Source organism: Anastrepha obliqua, chromosome 3 (genome assembly GCF_027943255.1).
Source record: "Anastrepha obliqua isolate idAnaObli1 chromosome 3, idAnaObli1_1.0, whole genome shotgun sequence".
NCBI classification, from domain to species: domain Eukaryota; kingdom Metazoa; phylum Arthropoda; class Insecta; order Diptera; family Tephritidae; genus Anastrepha; species Anastrepha obliqua.
The window spans coordinates 132289816-132305259 of record NC_072894.1 but is presented as its reverse complement, the minus strand read 5'-3'; the positions used below and the strand labels follow the sequence as shown (position 1 = coordinate 132305259).

Below are 15444 nucleotides of genomic sequence, written 5' to 3'. Positions count from 1 at the left end.
ACTCTTCAATTTGCATGACTATACATAATAGTTTTTTAAATGACTTTCAATTGCGTGTGTATGTGTGCATGTATGTCGCTTTTTAAGCTAATAGTTTTTTTGGCGCAGAAGTTAATAATTTTAGCTTTATTATAGTCTTAATTGCAAACAACGCCGGCTATGGCCTTGCTGATCGATCCTATTGTTCCTTACACGCGACTTCTTGGCCGCTTGGCTTTTCGGCTATGCCGTAGAACGTTGCCCGTCGTTGGAGTGCCTTGAAAATTTCGAAATATTCATATGGAATTGAAATTAAATAGCAGTCTCGCACATTTCCACTGCCACGCTGGGCTGCCCACTTTGATTTCCTTCATTAAAATTAGCCATAAATGTTAATACAATAGAAATAAAATTAAAAAAAAAAAATCGTAGCTGTAAGACCGTCATGAAAGCAGTAATTGCTACTTTAAACTTTTTCAGCGCTTGGCAGTAAGACAAGCGCGCGCAGTAATCACAGTAATCGCAGTAATCGCGTTATTGCTTGTACACAATGCAATAGAATGAGCAATAATAAAAAACAATAGCAACAACAACACCGGCAATAAGACACTAAAAATTGGTTCGACGCTTCGGTAGTGAGTGCGGGAGAGAGAAATAGCTTTTTGCGTTAATTGCGATGTTCTATTTAAAAAGTCGCTGCTGTCGCTGCAATTTAGTTAATCATCTAATGATATGAATCTATAAATACGGGCACTTAACGTAGAATTTACGAGTGTCATTCCATTAGAAATCATCAGGTCGTGTAATGGGTTAAAAGAACAAAATACAACAACATCAAACAAAATCTAGAAAATATATGTTTTCGCGATTAGACTGAAAATTGGTTGCAGTATATAATTTTGAATGTAGGTCACTTTAATTTTGAATTTCAAGCAACTATAAGGTGGCACAAAATTAATCACCCTATCGAAAGATTTGCAATTTTTTCCAAATGGCGTCATACGACAATCATATTTGACACTTCTGAACTAGACAGTTGCAGTATACAAACAGATAGGCAGGCAATGGAGCGAATAAATATTGAGAATTGAATTTAGACCAAGTTATATGGGCCTCAGAAGCTGGATAATGAGCGGGCCGAAGTTAACACAAATTCGCTCCTTATAATATACTTACCCTTCAAATTTTTAGAGATGAATTTATAGTTCGAAAAAAAGTAATTTGAAATTTTTAATTTTTTATTATTTGAATTGCATAAAAAATAAATAAATATTGACTTTTACACCCTTTTTGGATGTTTGGAGGGACCTACGATTTTAAGCCGACTCCGAACGGCAGATATTTTTCATGACGAGCTTTTTCATGGCAGAAATACACTCGGTGGTTTGTCATTGCCTGCCGAGGGGCAATCGCTATTGGAAAAACTTCCATTTTGGTGTTTCATGTATTCGGCGACGGCGGCCGAATTTGTATATGATTTGATATTTCAAATAAAATGTTTCAGGATCTTTAAATTTCTGATTTAAGTTCCATGAACAATCTTAGTTCAGTGAACAGGCCCTGCACGCATTAATTCACTATGTCCGGACTGTACTGTGTTATTAAATTGGAATTTGAAATGTGAATAATGAGAATTGCAGGTTTTCCTTATCATTTGAATATTACATTCAACAACCGATGACCACTTCCCTTCAAGCATAATCATCATTGTTGGTTGGACAACACTGATCCGGTCTTCATCTGCTGCAGTAGATGCCTCCATGACCGAAATCCAAAAAAAAAAAACAAAAACTGCATCCTCAGCTACAGCATCAATCCTTTTAAATGGCAGGCGCCCCCTTTTTCTCTGCCTGTGGCACTTTCGATTGCCTTGTACTATGCGACCTGCCCATCTCATTCTGTTGGTCATTATTGCGGTTATTACAAACGGGTGCGCGTACAGGTTTTTGAGTTCATAATTGTAGCGCTTACGCCATTCGTCTTCGTTACATATCGCGCCTAGAATTTTTCGCAGAACTCTCCTCTCAAATATCAACAGCTTCTGTTTATACGCATCGTTGAGTCACCAGGTTTCACTACCGTAAAGCAAAGTGGGTGCGGTAATAATAGGGCGAAACAGTGAAATCTTCGTTTTCTTCGTTCGAAATTTTATTGTCATGATTATGTAATGTGTACTCCTAGGCACCTAAATTCCTTCACTACTTGGAAACCATAATCACCGATTTTGAATATTTCACCAATATTTTTTGCTACTTTTTCCGCCGTAGCCGAATGGTTTGGAATTCACAGAGAGAACGTAGGTTCGAATCTCGGTGAAACACCAAATTAAGAAAAACATTTTTCTAATAGTGGTGGCCCCTCGGCAGGCAATGGCAAGCCCTCGAGTGTATTTCTGCCATGAAAAAGCTCCTCTTATGAAGTTGTTCAAATAAAAAACTGTTTTGCTTTTTGCCAAAGCATCCTTAAAGTGTAGCAATTTGAATCTCGGGTCTAATGCAGTCGCCAGCGAAAGAATCGAGTTGAATTCAAGTTTGTCGAATCTTTTGTTCATATTCTTTTGTAATTCATTTTTTAGCTCAAAAGCAACAGCGTCTCTCGGTATAACTTTAGTCAGAGCTTCATTTAAACAACTTATCAGGGGTATTATCTTGCTAACAGTAACATAGGAGTCCGCAGAAATCTCCCTGGTAACAGTTTCAAAAGACTTTAGTAACTCAATTACTTCTTTGATATTATTCAGCTCAGAGCCATTAACCATGGAAAGTGCTTCCGGGCGAATGAGAAGTACTTCGCTCAAAAAAGAGGATAACTGAACAAACCTCTCCAACATTTAAAAACAAGAGTTCCATCTTGTTTTGACGTCCAGAATCATCTTTTTGGTTGCACCTTCAGACGTTCCAGCTTCCATCTGTTTCTTTCGCAAATCATCACTAGCATTAACGCTCCTCTTGATAAACTTAACAATGTCCCGCACTTTACTTATCAATGATGACACTTCCGTAGACTTGTCAATGGCTTGAGTGACAACCAAATTTATAGTATGTGCGAAACAAGGTATTATTTTATTGTCGCCGAATAAATTCCGATTCATTTTCATCATTGTACTGTCGTTATCTGTTAGGCAAGCAGAAACTTTATCTGTCACCACGTTCCACTCTATAAAAAGTCGCGACAACTTTTCTCCTAAATAAGCAGCTGTGTGACTTTCGTGAAGCTCAATAAGGCCTAAAGTTCCACTTAACAGATGCAAATTGTCTAAAAAATTAATTGTTACTCCCATGAACGACTCGTTTTTCATTTGCTCCGTCCATATATCATAAGTTAGACAATATGTGTAACTTTTACGAATATAGTCTTTAAAAGCACATGATAACGCTTCATATTTTTCATCCACGCGCAATTTAACTGTCTCCCTGCTGGGAACTTTATAGAGTGGAACCAGTTCTTTCATTAGTTGTAAAAATCCCTTTCCCTCCACCGCGTAAAATGGCTTATTGTCCATTATAATGAAATTGACAATTGCTTCAGTGATTTTTTTAGACCTAGTGCCGTCTTTAATAGAAATGCTTTTAACTTGTTCGAAAAAGTCCTTAACATTTGGTTGGAAAAGGGATTTGATATTTTGTTTTATTTCCGGACATTGACGTGGTACTTGACGAAGACGGATATTCAGGTATACTACGTTCTGATTCATTTATAATCTCATATACCTCACTAGAACCTGAAGATAAAGCAGTTGTTTTAGCAGTTGATGATGAATCCTTTGGCGTTGTAATTATTTCATAAATTTTTCGTTGTTTTGGTAGCGAATGTGGAATAAATTCTGCACAGCATTCGTCATTATCGTCCGATTGAGTTCGTGGTAAGGTTTGTTTATGCACGTTCTCAACATGGCATCGAAGGTTTGATGTATTACCCGATGTCCTTAAATTCTTATTGCAGAGTTTACAAGTGGCGGAACTGTCTGGATTTTTTTTAAAGAAGGTCCAGACTTTACTTTTGAATTTAGAAGATTTCATTTCGGGATCTAAATATTATATTATGTAAGTAAAAAATTAACAAATTCACTAACATATGTTTATATCGCACTAAACTTACCATACATACAGATATATACACACAAACCCTCGTTCGCACTGGAATATAGTAAAGCAATCCGTTTTATATGGCGAAATAGACATTTTATTGGAGTTGCGTGTTAAAGAAAACTGTATACTATGAAAACAATTTTGTTTGTACTTACTAACTTCAATTATACGTATTTCCAATCGCAGATTCCACCAGCGAATTCTCAGTAACAGAATAAAAAAACGTGATCAAATAAGAAGTAGTAAATGACAGTGTGATAAACCTTTGCATAAAAACAGGGTTGTAAAAGTTTGAAGTAAACTTTATGTAACCCTGCATCTACACCTTCAAAACATGCTTTCTTGAAAATCGATATCAGTTTAGTTTAGTCAGCTCACCGTTTTCTTCACACAAAAACTCACCTACAAAAGCGAAAAGCACTTGATGAAAAAAGTTAATATCTCTTTAAAAAATAAGTTTCCTAAAAACCAGTATAAAAATAAGCAAAAGTAAAAAACATCGATGTAAAAACATCGCTCAAACTAACATCGATGTATCGATGTTTTGACATTCTAATGGATATTTAACAAAAACATCGATGTATCGTTTGCATCCCTACGCACACCACAAATACGAGGAGGAGCTCGGCCAAACACCCAAAAAGGGTGTACGCGCCAATTATATATATTATATATATATTTCTATACTTTTACTCCAAGAATGCATCATGTTTTTTTAGTACCGCAGGCTTTCGCCAAATGCTTCTTAATTCGTCTCATAAACGTCAGTACAGTTTGTTAGTTAATTGGCGGAGCTTTTCCTCCAAATTGTGGTGTGCGTCTTGATTTTATTCCATGATTGGAGGGACGAAGAATTGTATGCCGTCTCCGAACGGCAAATGGGGCTTTTTAAATTTTTATGAGAAGCGGCTCCACAAAATTAGAGTCACGCACAAATCTACAACATTTCGGCAAGCTGTACTACAGTTTTTTAACTTTTTTTCCCCCTTAAGGCTTGTACTAACCTCACAGCCGTGAAATTTCGCCAGCAACATTTATTGTCAAATGAGAAGAAACACCAAATTTATGAACATCGTCCCAGAAGCAATTGGCAAATTTTAGTAGGGAAAGTGTTTTAAACAAATTACAATTAACGAATTTTAGAATTTGATTGCCAAAGTCTATCCGGTAAGAAATTCTCAAAAACACCAAATCTTGCTTAGCGACGAGATTTCGTTAAGGATCAGTTGCATTGTGAATAACCAAATTTTGCGGTTGATTCATTAGAACATTAATAAAAGGAAGTTTGTGAGCAGTAGCTTGATTCAAATACAAAAACAACTATGTGTACACATACATAGGGAAATCAGTGCACCTAAAAAGTGCTTGCCTTGAAAAAAGTTGTGCCTGACTTTCGTTTGAATATTTTACATCAAATAAAATTTCCTGTATTATTTCGTCTGAAAGACTCAAATAAATTGTGCAAATTAGTTCAGAAACCTAGTTCTGGAAGAAAAAATTCGATTATTCTGTCTGATGAAAAATATATTTAAAGATTTTTATAGCTGGTCAAAAACTAAGCACGAAAAGCTAAAACCATGTACAAAAATATGTATTCAGGTATGTATCAATATAGCATTTACATATTTATATACATTTAGATACATACACCAGCATATATTTATATTTATTAAGGTTTGTACGACAATGTCAAAAGCATCGAAGCGCAAAACGCTAAAATATGAAGCCCACAAATTTGACCGATTATCTACACATGCATGTGTGTGTATTTTTATACAAATAAATATGTGCGCACATTCGGAGGCAGCAGCACCATGCAAATCAGCTACTTGGCTTACTGCTGTTTGTGAATACTGCTAGTGGCATACACAAATTTCCAACAACATTGAAACTGGCAAGCAGTCAGGCAAATACAACTACGAGAAATTGAACGGACTGATGGCAAGAGCGACTGGGGCAAACGGTAAGAAACATTGAAATCTGCCAGAATTGGGTAAACTTTATATGCAACCACAGGGAACTTTTCCAAATATACACCTAAATGCCTCATGTGTATGTGTGCTCACGTACTCGTAAATAACATGCATATATACATGTACATATATGCATACATACATATACGAGTATATGTTCTTTAGCGTTGCATCGTAATTTTTGAGCCTAAACTTCACTACCTAAACCGCAAATACAAAAGTTGGTATGACTTGAAGGTTTTTGGCTACCTCTGTACACTGCACACGCACCCTAATGTGTCATGAAGTGTATATATAACTACATAGGTATACATATGTATATATTATATATAAATAGTCGTATAACTTGCAACAAGCGCTTTAAAGACCATTAGGTGTGGCAAATATCAAGAATGATGTGCCGGGCGCAAAATTAATTTTCTCTTTTTTTGGCTGAAAATAAAAATTTTAGAAATGCCAACGCAGACTCCATAAACCTACATGTAAGCTAGAGTAAGATTGGGGATAGTCATATAACGGTACTAGTTGCTCAAAATTCATTTCGTGATTGTATGCGACCTACTTTCTTAGTGCGAAAAACGGGTGTGCAGGACTGCTGAACAATATGGCGGCCTCAGGAAATATTTTTCAGATTTTCAGGGAAAATATATATATATATATATAATTGGCGCGTACACCCTTTTTGGGTGTTTGGCCGAGCTCCTCCTCCTATTTGTGGTGTGCCTTTTGATGTTGTTCCACAAATGGAGGGACCTACAGTTTCAAGCCGACTACGAAAGGCAGATATTTTTATGAGGAGCTTTTTCATGGCAGAAATACACTCGGTGGTTTGCCATTGCCTGCCGAGGGGCGACCGCTATTAAAAAAATGTTTTTCTTAATTTTGGTGTTTTCACCGAGATTCGAACCGACGTTCTCCCTTTGAATTCCACGGAAAAATACCGACAATTAATTGTTTTAATTTTTTAAAATCGAAATTTCGGAAAAAAATCCATCGATCAGGCACGAGCTTTTTATGTTTTTCAAAAGCAGTATAAATTTTATTGAAATCTACCAAGTGGTTTTTGAGTTATAATCATCACTAGTTCAAAAAACATAGTTTTGAGAAAAGCCCACTTAAAGCTTTGCTATCTGCTCCGAAGCGCGCGAGCGCCCTTTGTTAATTGTTGAATAACTCCAAAAGTATTTGTCGGACTCACTTCAAATTTTCAACCAATATTATCGAGATATTATACTTTAAGAAAATGCAAAAAAAAATTTCGGGCGTTCGCAAATTATTGAGCCCAGATTTGTACCGCCCCCAGAATGGATTACTTCCATCCTAGACTGGAGGTAGTTTAATTAACTGCGAGTCTATTATAGCTTACGAGTCCGCTCTCACTTTTATCTACTGGGTTGCAGATTTTTGACAAGCCAAAAAAAGGGTGGAATGATAAGATGCGTTGGTAAAATAAAAAAGTGCGCCGAGAATACCTAAATTCAAAAAACATAGTTTTGAGAAAAGCCCACTTAAAGCTTTGCTATCTGCTCCGAAGCGCGCGAGCGCCCTTTGTTAATTGTTGAATAACTCCAAAAGTATTTGTCGGACTCACTTCAAATTTTCAACCAATATTATCGAGATATTATACTTTAAGAAAATGCAAAAAAAAATTTCGGGCGTTCGCAAATTATTGAGCCCAGATTTGTACCGCCCCCAGAATGGATTACTTCCATCCTAGACTGGAGGTAGTTTAATTAACTGCGAGTCTATTATAGCTTACGAGTCCGCTCTCACTTTTATCTACTGGGTTGCAGATTTTTGACAAGCCAAAAAAAGGGTGGAATGATAAGATGCGTTGGTAAAATAAAAAAGTGCGCCGAGAATACATAAATTCTAGGTTATGTCTGAGTAAAAGTAGAAATTTATAAGCCTATCCTTACACATAAAAAATCGCAATATCCGTATTTCATATACATATGTATGTATGTATATATGTCTGCACGTGTATTCAATATTACCAGCTAAGGCGAGTGGTGCTGGCGAATCGGTTGGCAACATAATAAATATACGAAATAATCAACATAAAATACACGTTTACAGCTTCCTCAGCTGCGTGTGTGTGTGTGTCATACAAGGGAGTGTACCACTATTTATGTTTGTGCGCTTACATATGTAAATACACGCATACATACACACATTGTACTTTAGACTCAGAAACCTTTTATGTCTTCTTACAACTTTTAAAGTCTTAAAATTGAATAAATCTGCACAAAACTTTGACGTTGAAAACTTTTACCTAAAAAGAAAAATAATTCCCTTAATTAAATTATCAAAATTTACATTTATTCCTGGATCTAAAGGAGCATATGCGAGTAGAAATCTGTAAGCCTAGGATTTAAACTGGAAATATTTTTTTTGGTACGTAGCTCCGGTTGCCATGGGAATTTCTTTGTAGTCAATCGACATGATTTGGGATGCCAATACATATAAATACATATCCAACACTGAAGACAAAAAACACTTCCCACCATAAATCAATGGTCACACGGCTAGCATGGCACGAGGCGCAACCTTGCTCAAATCAAATGCCTTCATTTTGAAGAAGTACACCCACATCCCCCAAACGCATAAGCTTCATCAAGCAGCGCATTTTCTTAACCTTCTAGTTCTTGAGCCACCTGCGTACTAGTGAACATTTGAACGTACATTTTTGAATACAATTTGACAGTCTGCGCACTCCGCATATGACTTCTCAAATTAACTGTCATAATGGCAGAGTTTCTCCTTGTGAAAGAAATGGCTTAGAAAGGTTCACAATTCTATAGCACCATTTTCACTTCGTTATTAGAACAAGATATAGATATATGTGAATATTTTCAACAAACCAAATAACAAAATAAGTGTCTAAGTAGAATATTCGAATTTTCCTATGCTCTCGCCTTTTACATATTTGACATTTTCTCTCTTCTTCTTGTGCACCTGCTTAACAATATATTACCTTTAATTTTGCGCAATTAATCCCTTTATGCCTATTCTTTCTCAAGTCTTCTACTCTTACTTTGTTTGCAGAGGGAAATCTATTCTCCTATGATTGTAGAGGGAAGTTCATATGCATGTATGTTCCGCTAAAAGGGCGGAATGGAGATCGAAAGTCTTACAAAGTGTTTTGAAACTTTACTCGTATTTTATAGGCAGTTGTATGGAGAATTTTTACACTTCGTTGGCTGAGGTAAATTGACTTTAGTTGCTTTCACTCTCACATACATACCCGCGTGCATCCATAAATATGTATTTATGTATGTATGCTTATAAGTACAGTCATTTGTTTGCAACCACGAGTTTGTTGTGGTTCACATAAAAATAAGTGTTTGTTAGTGTATTGGTTACCAGAGTCTGGGTTAATTGCCCAAGTTTTATGAGAATTTATGCCCAACTGCACTCAGTTTAACCGCAGGTTTGTTTTTGAAAGTGATTGAAGGTGATTGCAATAACAACATACACGTGCACATTTTTATTTAGCATTGAGGAAAAAGGAAAATATGTACACGTAAGAAAAAAATGTAAAACCAATACAGAGTGAAATAAATCGAGAGATTAACTTAGTGCTAAATTAAAGTTAAACCAATTATTATCAGATTTTTAAAGCTTTGAAATGTCACACAAGGTCATACAATTTTTGATTGGAAACTAAATTTTACCTTGAAAATCCATTTGTATATTTACATACATTAATATAATAAAAATTAGTTGGCTTTCGATGCTTGCTAATTGAGCTCTTCAAGTGCAGTGAAAATTTGGCTGATAAGTCCTTTCAAAAGATTTGAAATATGTTGAAAATAATATACGTTTTTAGTAGCCTGGTATACGCAGAGAAACTTAGAAGTAGGCTACTGAGACTCTGTATACTTTCCCTTTAGTCTTTAGCCATTTCGATTATCTACCAATCGCAACTGATTTCACGGATTTTCGGGCTCAGCTTCTGTGCGACTTGTCCTAACCACTATTAATTTATGCCCTTACGATTTGTTCTCATATACAGTGTACTCTCGCCTCACGGACAACTCCCTTAAGCGGAAACAATTTTTAGTACAAAAATTCTTAAAAAAAAATGTTTTCTATTGAGTCGACAACACTCCCATAATATATTAACATGCTTTAATTTTTTTTCCATTGATAAAAAATGTATCAATTGATATTTCGAATAAATTCTGTTCGACTGACTTCAAATTTGAACTATGTATTTATATATTGAAAACTGACTTCTTCTAGAAACTATGTAGGATTTTAAATAGAAATTTTACCAATCTTCATGTGCTGTTTTTCGCGTTATTCAATTTTTTCTCACAACCGCACCATTTTTTTGAAATTCAATAAAAAAAATGTCCAACATAGTGTTCAAACTGTTATTATATTTAATCGAAACAATTTTGGTTCATTATTTTGTCATTGAAATTGTTGTTATTTGTGGATTGAAAGAAAGATGCCTCTGGAAGAATGCTGGATATCCGCCATTTGGTTTTCTACCGCGTTCACACACTTGCCAAATCATGTTCAATACTTTTTAATTAAGACAAATTTTAAGAGGTTAGAATCTTAGAAAAATGTTTTGAAAAATTTATTATATTTTTCGGGCTCCTTCTCCAAAGCACCTTCTCACTTTGTAAAGATGAGTATTCATTAGAATATTGGTAGAAGAAGGTAAAAATGTGTTATTATGGCGTTAATGAGTAAAGGGGAAGAGTTGGAAATGTTTAGTGGTGCCGAAATAAAGGGTTTTCCAATATGAGGTGTTATTTTGATGTTCAAAGAAAAATACTATTTTTTAATACAAATGATCTGATGTTTATTTCATTATAAAGAGGAAGGTATGCCGTTAATGGTGAAAAATAACATCAGGCAAATGACCAGCACGACTACGCTTGCAGGACAATATCCTTTTCATGAAATTTTCCATGGCCGAATTGCAAAGTGGCTGCCCTATATCCTCGATAGCCTCACGAATTCCATCTTTGAGGTCTTGAATCGACCCTGTGCTGTTGGCGTAGACCTTCTCTTCCACGTGGCCCCAAAGAAAAAAGTCACAAGGTGTTAAATCACAAGATCTCGGTGCCCAATTGTGATCACCTCTTCGAGAGAAAACACGATCTGGAAGCTTTTCCCTTAAAAGATCAATGGTTTCGTTACTTGTGTGGCACGTAGCGCCGTCTTGCTGAAAATAAACGTTGTACAGATCAATACTATTCAATTCCGGCCATAAAAAATCGTTAATAATCTCTCCTATTGCCATGCCATTGCAGCCCAGGGGAGATCGCTATCGGAAAAAATTTGTCTTTTTATTTTGGTATTTCACGGAGATTCCAAACTTCGTTCTCTCCGAATTCCATTTAGCTACGGCGGCCGAGATATAGTGATTCAAAATTCTAAAAATTTTGTGAAATTTTTTTTCTTGAATTATAAATAAAATAATTGTCGTTCGAAAAGAAAATAAAAAAGAAATATATACATATATTTTACAAAAAAAAAATTTTCTTTAAATTTTTGTCGAAATTTTTTTGAAAAAAAATTTTTGTCGAAATTTTGTTTTCAAATTTTTTTTCCAAATTTTTATGAACTTTCTTTTAAATTTTTTCCTAATTTTTTTGCTCCTACAAATTTTTTTCTTTGACATTAAAGTCATTGTCGTCGGCCCAAGGGAAAACAAAAAAAGAACATTTTTCCATACTTCTCGATAAAAAACATTAATTAATTTTAACGGTGGTTTTCATTTTTTTGTTAAATATTTTTGAAGTTCTTAATTTTTTTTAATATCTTAAGATTTTGACATTTTTGATTTTTTTTTTCTTTTAAGAAAAGCATGGAATTTTTACTATGAAATTATGCTGCGAAGTTTTTTTCTTTGAGTTGTAAGCCAAACAATTGTTGGTGTAAGAGAAAGAAAAATTTTCTAAAGGATTTTTCCGTATCAGTTTCACCGACAACACCTCATAAAATCGAGTTCTAACTAACTGGAGACAGAAATTTTTTTATTCTTCTTTAGGAGCGGTGCTTATTAGAAAAACAACTTTGTTGATTATGCATTCTTATGCTATAAATAAATATTTGAGCTTCTGCGAGTACTTATTAGGCTGGGATTTGATATAATTTTTATTTAAAAAATTCGACTGATATTAAGGGGGCAGATACTTGTAAACGGCCATATTTTCACTGATTTTCATTGAAATTATTTAAAACGAAGAAGTCAATATATTTTTTTCAAAATTGGCATACAGTTTATTTATACATTAAAATAATGTAAAGTGTTTTTTTTATTTTAATCATTTAAAATGGTGGATGTATACTCAATTCTTCCACGAAGGTCGCAGCGTGGCTTCTCAATCGGCGGGCATTGTAGCATCGGCGTCAGTGATGAATACAATAAAGCAAAACTTTTTTTTGTTTATTAATGTCATAATTTCGATATGAATTAAACAAAAATGAAAAAAATTCGCGGAATAAAATGCTTCCCAAAAAAAAAATAAATTAATTTTGAGGCGAATTTTCCTACTATTTTTGCTTCGAAAAACTTATTTTTTCGAAAAATTTTCGAAAACTTGTAAATTCACATAGAAAGTAATATCATAGAAAAGATGTGTGCAAAATTTCAGGGAGATCAATAACTTTTCGAGTTACCGTGTACGCCAATTCGAAAAATATAGTTTTGAGAAAAACGCGTCTAAAGTTTGAATACAACGTAACTATACCTCTTCCAGCGCTCGAACGCAAAGAATAGAGTTGTCACGGTTGACGATCAATAATATAAGAAATACTTAAATTTACGTTCTAAAGTTTTTTGACATATTCTTAAAGGATTATATTAACATTTTATGAAAAAAAAAAATGTTTTTTTCGAAATTTTACAGGTATCTTCATCCTCAAATGTTCAGACTGATACCTTTTTTCGATTTGTGCGATATGTCTTTTCTTCCCTAAAAATGGCTGAAATTAATATATGCAAAAATAGACAGCATATCCCACAACGATGCTTACTACATCGACAGGTCATTGACAGATTTTAATTCACTTTTAGTTTTGCAAACAAAAAAATTTTTGCAATTTTTTACAAAAAGAATATCTATTTAAATAAATTTATAAATAACTGACACTAAAAATCGTCGCCGGCCTTAATATCCTTGTATTTTGTGACAATAAAAATGAAATAACATTTTAAGAATTAATGGCGCATTTATTTAACAAACGTCAAATTGTGCCTAAAAAGTTTCCAAATTTAAGTGAGAATTTACGAGAGTTTTATGATGTTAAGTAATCCCTTTCAGAGCATTAATTTTCCAGTTGCCAACGTCAACACATGGAAATGCATTCATACCCACACATTTATAATATTATAATACACACATACACACGTACATCTGCCTGGCACACCAATGCCAACCGCACAAAATTCTATCTCTATGTGCATACATACGAGTTGTAAAATTACCTTTTATACGGATTTTTGCGCAATTTTTATGATTGAAAAGTTAATTGGCAGCTGGGAAAAGCACTAAAATGCGAACTTTTATTGTTGCAAAGTTAAATATTTCACTTTTTTGTGAATTAATGAATATTTGAAGGTGCGCCTTATATGTACATATGTGTATGTAATATAAGCAAATAAATACGTACGCACACATACTAATACATATATTTATATGAAAGTACACCCTTGATTGCTAAAAAAACCGAACAAACAATCGTTCATATTCTGTGATAAATACTTTTTTTATCATTAAATTCGAACTTTTCTTCGCATCGCAATTTTAAATGCTTTTGCGCAGTTGTCAAAGGGAATCGAGTGCAGTACAGCGGATTTAATTGTGTCTGAGTGCTGTACTTGCTAGTCTGTCCCGATAAAAAAAATGTTGTCAAACGACATTTTTGCTTCCATTTTAGAATGTTATTTAGGACATATATCAAAATTTTTAGGAATATTTCTTAGAAAATTAGCCAAAAAATATTGCAGAGATAAAGAGACCTTGCTGGCGACATTGGCCGGTTGGTTCTAAACAACGCTGCGCGCGTCTGGTCGCCTGGTGCTAGTGATTCGCATTCAAAATACTGCTATCAGGACAGTCATGGGATGCTTCCTGATGTCCCTCCAGCAACACCTTCATCATAACGTGGCTTACAAGCTCCAGGTCAAGGAGCACAGTCAAATGCTCAGCAAGCAATTTCCACATGAGCCACCTCCCAGGCGAGGCAGGAGGCATCTCTTTGATAATACCGACAAGATTCAGGACCAAAACGACTGCAACTATTGGATTGGACAGTATTAACGCATGCACTAAACGACAATCAGACATGGGAGATACTTACCACCTTCCTGAACTCAAGACCTCTGAACGCTGTCATCGGAGTTCAGCCACCACCTATTGTAGACGAAGAGCTTCAGCTACGTCGCGATACCAGCGTAACTTTGACCCATTACGTTCTGCATGGTGCAGCAGGTTAAACTCTTATCTATCCAGAATCGACACCGACACACCCAATATATATGTATGTCTGGCATGCGAAGATACCTGGCACGACACTAACCACCTATTCACGTGCCCTCTCGAGCCCACTCATCTATCACCCATCGCCCTTTGGACCCAATCCATCAAACGTTTCCAGGTGTTTAAGTGCTACAACAAGAACAATACCAAGAGCAACAATAACAATAACACTATTCTGGAGGTTTTCGGTTAATTAAATCTGAACCAGATTATCTCCGCCCCGTCAGAGTTTCGATACATTCCGACTTAAAAGTTCCACAGTTACGATTTTAGGTCTTATTATAGGTTGTGCAACTCGACATTTCTGTTTTAACTTTGTGTCTCAAAGTACAGCCCTCCACAAAAAACTTAGTTGTCTCTGAGACAAAATCTGCGGAATTTATAGGTGCTGATACAGCATTTAACTTGAAAACCATTTTAAGAGCGCAGTACAATAGCTGCAGTTATCTAGTAGTACGACTAAACGATGGAGAGAAAAAGAGGTGCTGCCTAACGTGCCCGTTATTTTGCTCTCAGAGAATTTGACATTATCAGTTGATTTTTGTGTCGTCACACTAGCTCACTTGGTGCTCAGTGAGAGCAGATTACCATTTTCGTAACTTGAGTTAGCATGTTTTTGTTCTCTAGTCTCGGAGTTTTAGTTTTTTCTTGCTGTTATTTTCTAGCCTCTTCTAATTAAAATGTGATATTTATAAATACATATGTCAAATATTAATTAAAAAAAAAAAATTGGTTCAATAATTCACTAATTTTTAACTTACAGTTTTGGTAGCTTCAAATTAAAAATAGAAACAAACGCCAAACTCAAATGATTTCGCATTTTGGGTATAAAAAAGCACTGAATTTATTGCGAAGAGTAAAGAGTTGGTTAATTTATTACAAGTTGAGTTCTTT

At 35.0% G+C, this 15444-nt stretch overlaps 1 pseudogene; it reads right to left on the bottom strand.

Annotated features, from left to right (window-relative positions):
* Positions 1-1548: 1548 nt before the first annotated feature.
* Positions 1549-14358, bottom strand: LOC129242236 (zinc finger BED domain-containing protein 4-like; annotated as a pseudogene).
* Between the last annotated feature and the right edge of the window lie 1086 nt (positions 14359-15444).